The sequence below is a fragment of the Rattus norvegicus genome, chromosome 2, assembly GCF_036323735.1.
Source record: "Rattus norvegicus strain BN/NHsdMcwi chromosome 2, GRCr8, whole genome shotgun sequence".
Classification (NCBI taxonomy): domain Eukaryota; kingdom Metazoa; phylum Chordata; class Mammalia; order Rodentia; family Muridae; genus Rattus; species Rattus norvegicus.
In genome coordinates this window covers 206652436-206660492 of record NC_086020.1, presented here as the reverse complement: position 1 = coordinate 206660492, position 8057 = coordinate 206652436, and the positions used below count along the sequence as shown (strand labels likewise).

The following is an 8057-nucleotide window of genomic DNA, read 5'->3' as shown; positions in this document are numbered from 1 at the left end:
TGGCTTTTACTATGTTTAGGTATGGGCCTTGAATTCCTATTCTTTCCAGGACTTTTATCATGAAGGGGTGTTGAATTTTGTCAAATGCTTTCTCAGCATCTAATGAAATGATCATGTGGTTCTGTTCTTTCAGTTTGTTTATAGAATGGATCACGTTGATGGTTTTCCTTATATTAAACCATCCCTGCATGCCTGGGATGAAGCCTACTTGATCATGGTGGATGATTGTTTTGATGTGCTCTTGGATTCGGTTTGCCAGAATTTTATTGAGTATTTTTGCGTCGATATTCATAAGGGAAATTGGTCTGAAGTTCTCTTTCTTTGTTGTGTCTTTGTGTGGTTTAGGTATAAGAGTAATTGTGGCTTCGTAGAAGGAATTCGGTAGTGCTCCATCTGTTTCAATTTTGTGGAATAGTTTGGATAATATTGGTATGAGGTCTTCTATGAAGGTTTGATAGAATTCTGCACTAAACCCGTCTGGACCTGGGCTCTTTTTGGTTGGGAGACCTTTAATGACTGCTTCTATTTCCTTAGGAGTTATGGGGTTGTTTAACTGGTTTATCTGTTCCTGATTTAACTTCGATACCTGGTATCTGTCTAGGAAATTGTCCATTTCCTGAAGATTTTCAAGTTTTGTTGAATATAGGTTTTTATAGTAAGATCTGATGATTTTTTGAATTTCCTCTGAATCTGTAGTTATGTCTCCCTTTTCATTTCTGATTTTGTTAATTTGGACGCACTCTCTGTGTCCTCTCGTTAGTCTGGCTAAGGGTTTATCTATCTTGTTGATTTTCTCAAAGAACCAACTTTTGGTTCTGTTGATTCTTTCTATGGTCCTTTTTGTTTCTACTTGGTTGATTTCAGCTCTGAGTTTGATTATTTCCTGCCTTCTACTCCTCCTGGGTGTATTTGCTTCTTTTTGTTCTAGAGCTTTTAGGTGTGCTGTCAAGCTGCTGACATATGCTCTTTCCTGTTTCTTTCTGCAGGCACTCAGCGCTATGAGTTTTCCTCTTAGCACAGCTTTCATTGTGTCCCATAAGTTTGGGTATGTTGTACCTTCATTTTCATTAAATTCTAAAAAGTTTTTAATTTCTTTCTTTATTTCTTCCTTGACCAGGTTATCATTGAGTAGAGCATTGTTCAATTTCCACGTATATGTGGGCATTCTTCCTTGATTGTTATTGAAGACCAGTTTTAGGCCGTGGTGGTCCGATAGCACGCATGGGATTATTTCTATCTTTCTGTACCTGTTGAGGCCCGTTTTTTTTACCAATTATATGGTCAATTTTGGAGAAAGTACCATGAGGAGCTGAGAAGAAGGTATATCCTTTTGCTTTAGGATAGAATGTTCTATAAATATCCGTTAAGTCCATTTGGCTCATGACTTCTCTTAGTCTGTCTACATCTCTGTTTAATTTCTGTTTCCATGATCTGTCCATTGATGAGAGTGGGGTGTTGAAATCTCCCACTATTATTGTGTGAGGTGCAATGTGTGTTTTGAGCTTTAGTAAGGTTTCTTTTACATATGTAGGTGCCCTTGTATTTGGGGCATAGATATTTAGGATTGAGACTTCATCTTGGTGGATTTTTCCTTTGATGAATATGAAGTGTCCTTCCTTATCTTTTTTGATGACTTTTAGTTGAAAATTGATTTTATTTGATATTAGAATGGCTACTCCAGCTTGCTTCTTCTGACCATTTGCTTGGAAAGTTGTTTTCCAGCCTTTCACTCTGAGGTAGTGTCTGTCTTTGTCTCTGAGGTGTGTTTCCTGTAGGCAGCAGAATGCAGGGTCCTCGTTGCGTATCCAGTTTGTTAATCTATGTCTTTTTATTGGGGAGTTGAGGCCATTGATATTGAGAGATATTAAGGAATAGTGATTATTGCTTCCCGTTATATTCATATTTGGAAGTGAGGTTATGTTTGTGTACTTTCATTCTCTTTGTTTTGTTGCCAAGACGATTAGTTTCTTGCTTCTTCTAGGGTATAGCTTGCCTCCTTATGTTGGGCTTTACCATTTATTATCCTTTGTAGTGCTGGATTTGTAGAAAGATATTGTGTAAATTTGGTTTTGTCATGGAATATCTTGGTTTCTCCATCAATGTTAATTGAGAGTTTTGCTGGATACAGTAACCTGGGCTGGCATTTGTGTTCTCTTAGGGTCTGTATGACATCAGTCCAGGATCTTCTGGCCTTCATAGTTTCTGGCGAGAAGTCTGGTGTGATTCTGATAGGTCTGCCTTTATATGTTACTTGACCTTTTTCTTTTACTGCTTTTAATATTCTTTCTTTATTTTGTGCGTTTGGTGTTTTGACAATTATGTGACGGGAGGTGTTTCTTTTCTGGTCCAATCTATTTGGAGTTCTGTAGGCTTCTTGTATGTCTATGGGTATCTCTTTTTTTAGGTTAGGGAAGTTTTCTTCTATGATTTTGTTGAAGATATTTACTGGTCCTTTGAGCTGGGAGTCTTCACTCTCTTCTATACCTATTATCCTTAGGTTTGATCTTCTCATTGAGTCCTGGATTTCCTGTATGTTTTGGACCAGTAGCTTTTTCTGCTTTACATTATCTTTGACAGTTGAGTCAATGATTTCTATGGAATCTTCTGCTCCTGAGATTCTCTCTTCCATCTCTTGTAATCTGTTGGTGAAGCTTGTATCTACAGCTCCTTGTCTCTTCTTTTGGTTTTCTATATCCAGGGTTGTTTCCATGTGTTCTTTCTTGATTGCTTCTATTTCCATTTTTAATTCCTTCAAGTGTTTGATTGTGTTTTCCTAGAATTCTTTCAGGGATTTTTGTGTCTCCTCTCTATGGGCTTCTACTTGTTTATTTATGTTTTCCTGGAATTCTTTCAGGCATTTTTGCGATTCCTCTCTGTAGGCTTCTACTTGTTCTCTAAGGGAGTTCTTCACGTCTTTCTTGAAGTCCTCCAGCATCATGATCAAAAATGATTTTGAAACTAGATCTTGCTTTTCTGGTGTATTTGGATATTCCATGTTTGTTTTGATGGGAGAATTGGGCTCCGATGGTGCCATGTAGTCTTGGTTTCTGTTGCTTGGGTTCCTGCGCTTGCCTCTCGCCATCAGATTATCTCTAGTGTTACTTTGTTCTGCTATTTCTGACAGTGGCTAGACTGTCCTATAAGCCTGTGTGTCAGGAGTGCTGTAGACCTGTTTTCCTCTCTTTCAGTCAGTTATGGGGACAGAGTGTTCTGCTTTCGGGCGTGTAGTTTTTCCTTTCTACAGGTCTTCAGCTGTTCCTGTGGGCCTGTGTCTTGAGTTCACCAGGCAGCTTTCTTGCAGCAGAAAATTTGGTCTTACCTGTGGTCCCGAGGCTCAAGTTCGCTCGTGGGGTGCTACCCACGGGCTCTCTGCAGCGGCAGCAACCAGGAAGACCTGCGCCGCCCCTTCCGGGAGCTTCAGTGCACCAGGGTTCCAGATGGCCTTTGGCTTTTTCCTCTGGCGTCCGAGATATGTGTGCAGGGAGCAGTCTCTTCTGGTTTCCCAGGCTTGTCCGCCTCTCTGAAGGTTTAGCTCTCCCTCCCACGGGATTTGGGTGCAGAGAACTGTTTATCCGGTCTGTTTCCTTCAGGTTCCGGCGGTGTCTCAGGCAGGGGTCCTGCCGCTCCTGGGCCCTCCCCCACGGGAGCCCAGAGGCCTTATACAGTTTCCTCGTGGGCCAGGGATGTGGGCAGGGGTGAGCAGTGTTGGTGGTCTCTTCCGCTCTGCAGCCTCAGGAGTGCCCACCTGACCAGGCGGTTGGGTCTCTCTCTCTCACGGGGTCTGAGAGCAGAGAGCTGCTGCGGGCCGAGATCCGCGGGTGTGGGACTTCCGGTAAACACAGAACGTGCCCGGTCCTAGAGGAATTCTGCTTCCGTGTATCCCAAGCTCACCAGGCAGCTTTCTTGTAGCAGAAAAGTTGGTCTTACCTGTGGTCCCGAGGCTCAAGTTCGCTCGTGGGGTGCTGCCCACGGGCTCTCTGCAGCGGCAGCAACCAGGAAGACTGAGGTGTATTTTTTAATACAGAGTTTTGCCCTAAAAATAACCCAGGTATTAGAGTTAAGTATCGATCTTACATATTTAATGTCTCTTTAGTATGACTAATAGGAAAATTCTGTTTACTTGTCATTGAAGATCAAAAAGTCTATCCGGTAGAAATAAATGCTCAGTGAGTTGCTCAGATGAAGCATAAAAATAGAAACTAGAACTAAGTTATATTTTTCATCAAATTCAGCAGGACTCTTATGAGCCATGATAGGTCACTGATGACAGGTACAGCTGAAACATCTCCATCATAACAAGGAAATAGAACAAAGCGTTATCCTTGATTTGATTTTAAGTTCCATTCTGCTTGATGATTGTATGATGATGGGGAAGTCTTAACCTTTCTGGGTATAATTGCTTGTGGGATGCAGTTTCCTGTCTATGCTTGCTTGTTCGTTGTGAGCTAGACAAGTGTGGCCTGCACAGGTACATTCCTAACCCTAATTGCTGTTGTTCCAGTGAATAGAAATGGTCATAGAAGGCACTTTTCTTCTCAAATTATATGGCTACTTCCTGCAAGCTGTGTAGCTTTGGTGAAGTTACTTAACCTCTCTGTGCCCCCCCCCAGGGATAATATCAATGTCAATTCACCAAGCTGATGGGGGGAGCAGGTAAGATAATTAGGAAAAGGATTGGAAGTCTATAAAAAAACAATTTTAAAGATGATAATGTATTGGCTAGTTTTGTATTGCTGTGACCAGAATCCTTCACAAAGGTAGGAAGGTGACTTATTCTCGCTCACAGTTTCAGAGAGTTTATAGTAGAGTCCATGGCTAGAGCATGGGACAATAGTGCCTCTGGGACAATGGGGAAGCCCAGGAACAGGGTGCAGCAGGTAGACAGGGGCTGGGCTACATAAACTTCAAAGACCCACACTCCTAGTGACCTAGTAAAAGCAGCGAGCTCGACAACCTGGATTCTATAGCTTCTCAAAAACAGTGCCACAGTGTGGGGAACAAGCATTCAGAAGACAGCCCTAGTTGACAGTTCAGGTTCAAACCGTAACACATGCCTTTTGGACACATGTGGATGAGTACAGTGAGATCTCTGGAGTCCAGCAGACCTGATGAATGGTGTGACGTCTGGCAAGTTCCTTAATGACTTTGGACCTGTTTACTCTGATCATTGTGGAGCTTAGGTCAAAGCGCCGTGTTTGTGAGGTCAATAGTTTGTTTTCCATGGTCACTCATTCTTAGTATGTGAAAGTGAATATGGTGAAGAGAAGAGTGCAGCTTGCCAGCTCACATCTTTTAGCATCTAAGCTCTCGGGGATGGAGACGGTGATGCTGACTAAGAAGGACTAGACTAGTCATAGTTTGTCAAAGTCACGAGACTTGAGATCATTGTGTTTTAAGTAGAAACACTGTATTTGTTACAATGATCCAGTCCCCTGACAAATACACCTACATCCTTGTGTGGAGATGTTTTCAAAGTAATAGAGAATTTCTAAAAGGGCCCATGAGTATATCTAGCTACTGTACAAATGCAACAGCATTTGGATGGCGCTGTAATCACGGGCTGGCTTCTTCCATTTCATCTTTTCCCTCAAAAATGCCAAGCTGTGCATTGTCTTGTGATAAAAAGGTGCATGTTCCATTTGCGGTAACATGAATTAGAACACAGAATTGGAACATAGAGGTCTTCCAGAGTCACGTTGCCGGTAGCTACATATCACCAAGTTTCCGTGGGAATCACTCCTGCCTCTCTCTCTGATCCAAACAGGGTCCGAGGAAGCAAGTCCAAGTGACTCAGGGCTGAACAACCTCAAGCTCTCTCCTCTTCTGATAACCAAGGCTTCGGTGTTTGAACATGTGATGTCTGACTTTTACCCAAGTTCAGCTCTTTGCTAGAAGGATCTTCTTAGCACCGTAATGGAGATCGATTTGTTCAGCAGATACCTGAACTGCATGTGTAGATTTTCTCAGCGTCATGCAGAGAGCCCATGCACGTATGTGAAGCCAGGTGGACCACTGCCATGGAGAAGTTCCATCCATGGTATCGTTGTTATCGAAAGTTGTCACCGGTAGCTTATATGGTAGATTCCTGATTTAAAATTTCCTTTCCTCTGTGAGGTGGCACAAGCCTTCAGTCTCAGTACTCAGGAGGCAGAGGCAGGGGGATCTCTGTGAGTTCCAGTCCAGCTTGGTCTATGTAGCAAGGACGAGGCCAGTAAGGTGGATCACTGCACAACCTTGGCTCAAAAATAATTAATTGGATTTAATTTAATACAAGTTCCTCTCTGTCTCTGTGCCTCATCTGTATTGTATGCTTTTGAATCATTACTGTCAGAAAGTTTGACTGACTGATTTTGCAAGGTGTCATGCAGCAGAATGTCCTGTACACTGGGGTGGATTTACTCTTACCTCTGATAGAAATCAAGTCAGAGAAACGGACTCAGAATGTCTCATATCCGTTCCAATTCACCCACTATTGTTTTAAGATCTATTTTCAAACACTGAAATAGAATTTTCTTTCTGCTGGTGAATTTTCTTTTGGTTTTCGTCAAATACGAATCTTTAAACTTAGTGAGTTTGCTACACCATGGTGATTTCCCAAGGAAAGTGAGAGTGTTTGATGCACCAGGGACTTTTACAGCCTTTGATCTTTCTTTAAAGCACTCTTCAAGCAGAACATGTGAGCCAGACTTTCACTTAGCTGATACAACCATTAACATGTATTGTCTCGCTTCCTTCAGAAAATACTAAAGGGAATTTTCTGCTGTTTTTAGTGGACAAAGTCTAACAAAAACAGGGCCTAGTATAATAAGCCGTTGGGTGTTTCTTTTTTCCTGTGTTAATACAAACAGTCCCGTTTATAAACTTTTAAAATGAAGCCATTAATACCAACAATAAGAATTTGAGTTTCTATTTTCTTTCTAAGTTTGTTTACTGATTACAAATTCTATCGAAAATGAAGGCCTAAATAAAATATTTGGAGTGGAAAAAAGATTCATTTAACCCAATCACCTTTTCTTTTTTTTTTCTTCTTGCAATGCTAGGAACAGGGTTTTGGCCATTCTAGCCAAGTACTTTGTCACTGAGACACACTCCCAGCCCTAAACAAACCATTTGAGCATACATACTAACATGATAGCCAGAGATATTGCATCACTTACACAGAGCATTGTTTTTGTCCATTTGGAAGGCAGTAATAAAATCCGATAGACTCTTTGGCTTAAGTCAGAAGCAGTTTTTTTCACAATTCAAGTTAGGGAGTTTAATTAGTTGGATTTAAGTGTAATGAGGGTTTGCTTTGTGTTTCACAGACCTTGGTCCTCTGGATGTGTCCTTGAATGGAAGAAACATCAAGAGAGACCCCTCCCTGGGTTTCTTATTCCATTCATGAAGGCTCAACCCTCATGGCCCAGTCACTTCCCAAAGACCATTCTTCCCCAAACCATGGCTTTTGAGTTTGAGATCTCAACACATAAATCTTGGGCAAAGGGAACAAATATTTCATTTCCATAAAACACAAAGTTGGTTAGTGAAAGACTCAATTTATGGTAGTTTCCATGTGTTGTATGAAAATGTCTCTTTCAAATAAGCATTCATGTCATAAATATTTATACTGGGATAGGACGTCAGCAAGAGTTATGCTAAACATTGCTCATGTATTATGAATACATGCTAAGGCTCATTCTACTTGGTCACCATTCTGTAACAGCTGCATACATCTTCTGGTGCAAATGATGTGTTAAGAAAGGAAAAGAGAGCTAGAGAGATGGCGCAGAGGTTAAGAGCACTGTCTGATGTTCCAGAGGTCCTGAGTTCAAGTCCCAGCAACCACATAAACTATCATAATCATCTATAATGAGATCTGGTTCTGAGTTCTGGCCTGTAGGCATACATGTAGGCAAAACACTGTATACGTAATAAATAAATCTTTTTTTAAAAAAGGAAAAAGAGAGAAGTGTTTCAAAGTAAAGTACTAAAGTCTGAATTTGTGAGAAAAGTAACATTAACCTGTTTACCTCATCTTCTTCCCCCCAAAGGCATTGTATTTTTAGAGACTCCCA

The 8057-nt window shown here is 41.3% G+C and overlaps 1 long non-coding RNA gene across 1 annotated transcript in view; it reads left to right on the top strand.

Moving 5' to 3' along the window:
- Window positions 1–5701: 5701 nt before the first annotated feature.
- Window positions 5702–8057, top strand: part of LOC120100923 (uncharacterized) — a 30060-nt gene continuing 27704 nt past the window's right edge. The window contains exon 1 of the long non-coding RNA XR_010064392.1: window positions 5702–6037. This is a non-coding gene — a long non-coding RNA (uncharacterized LOC120100923). The remainder of the gene's footprint in view (window positions 6038–8057) is intronic.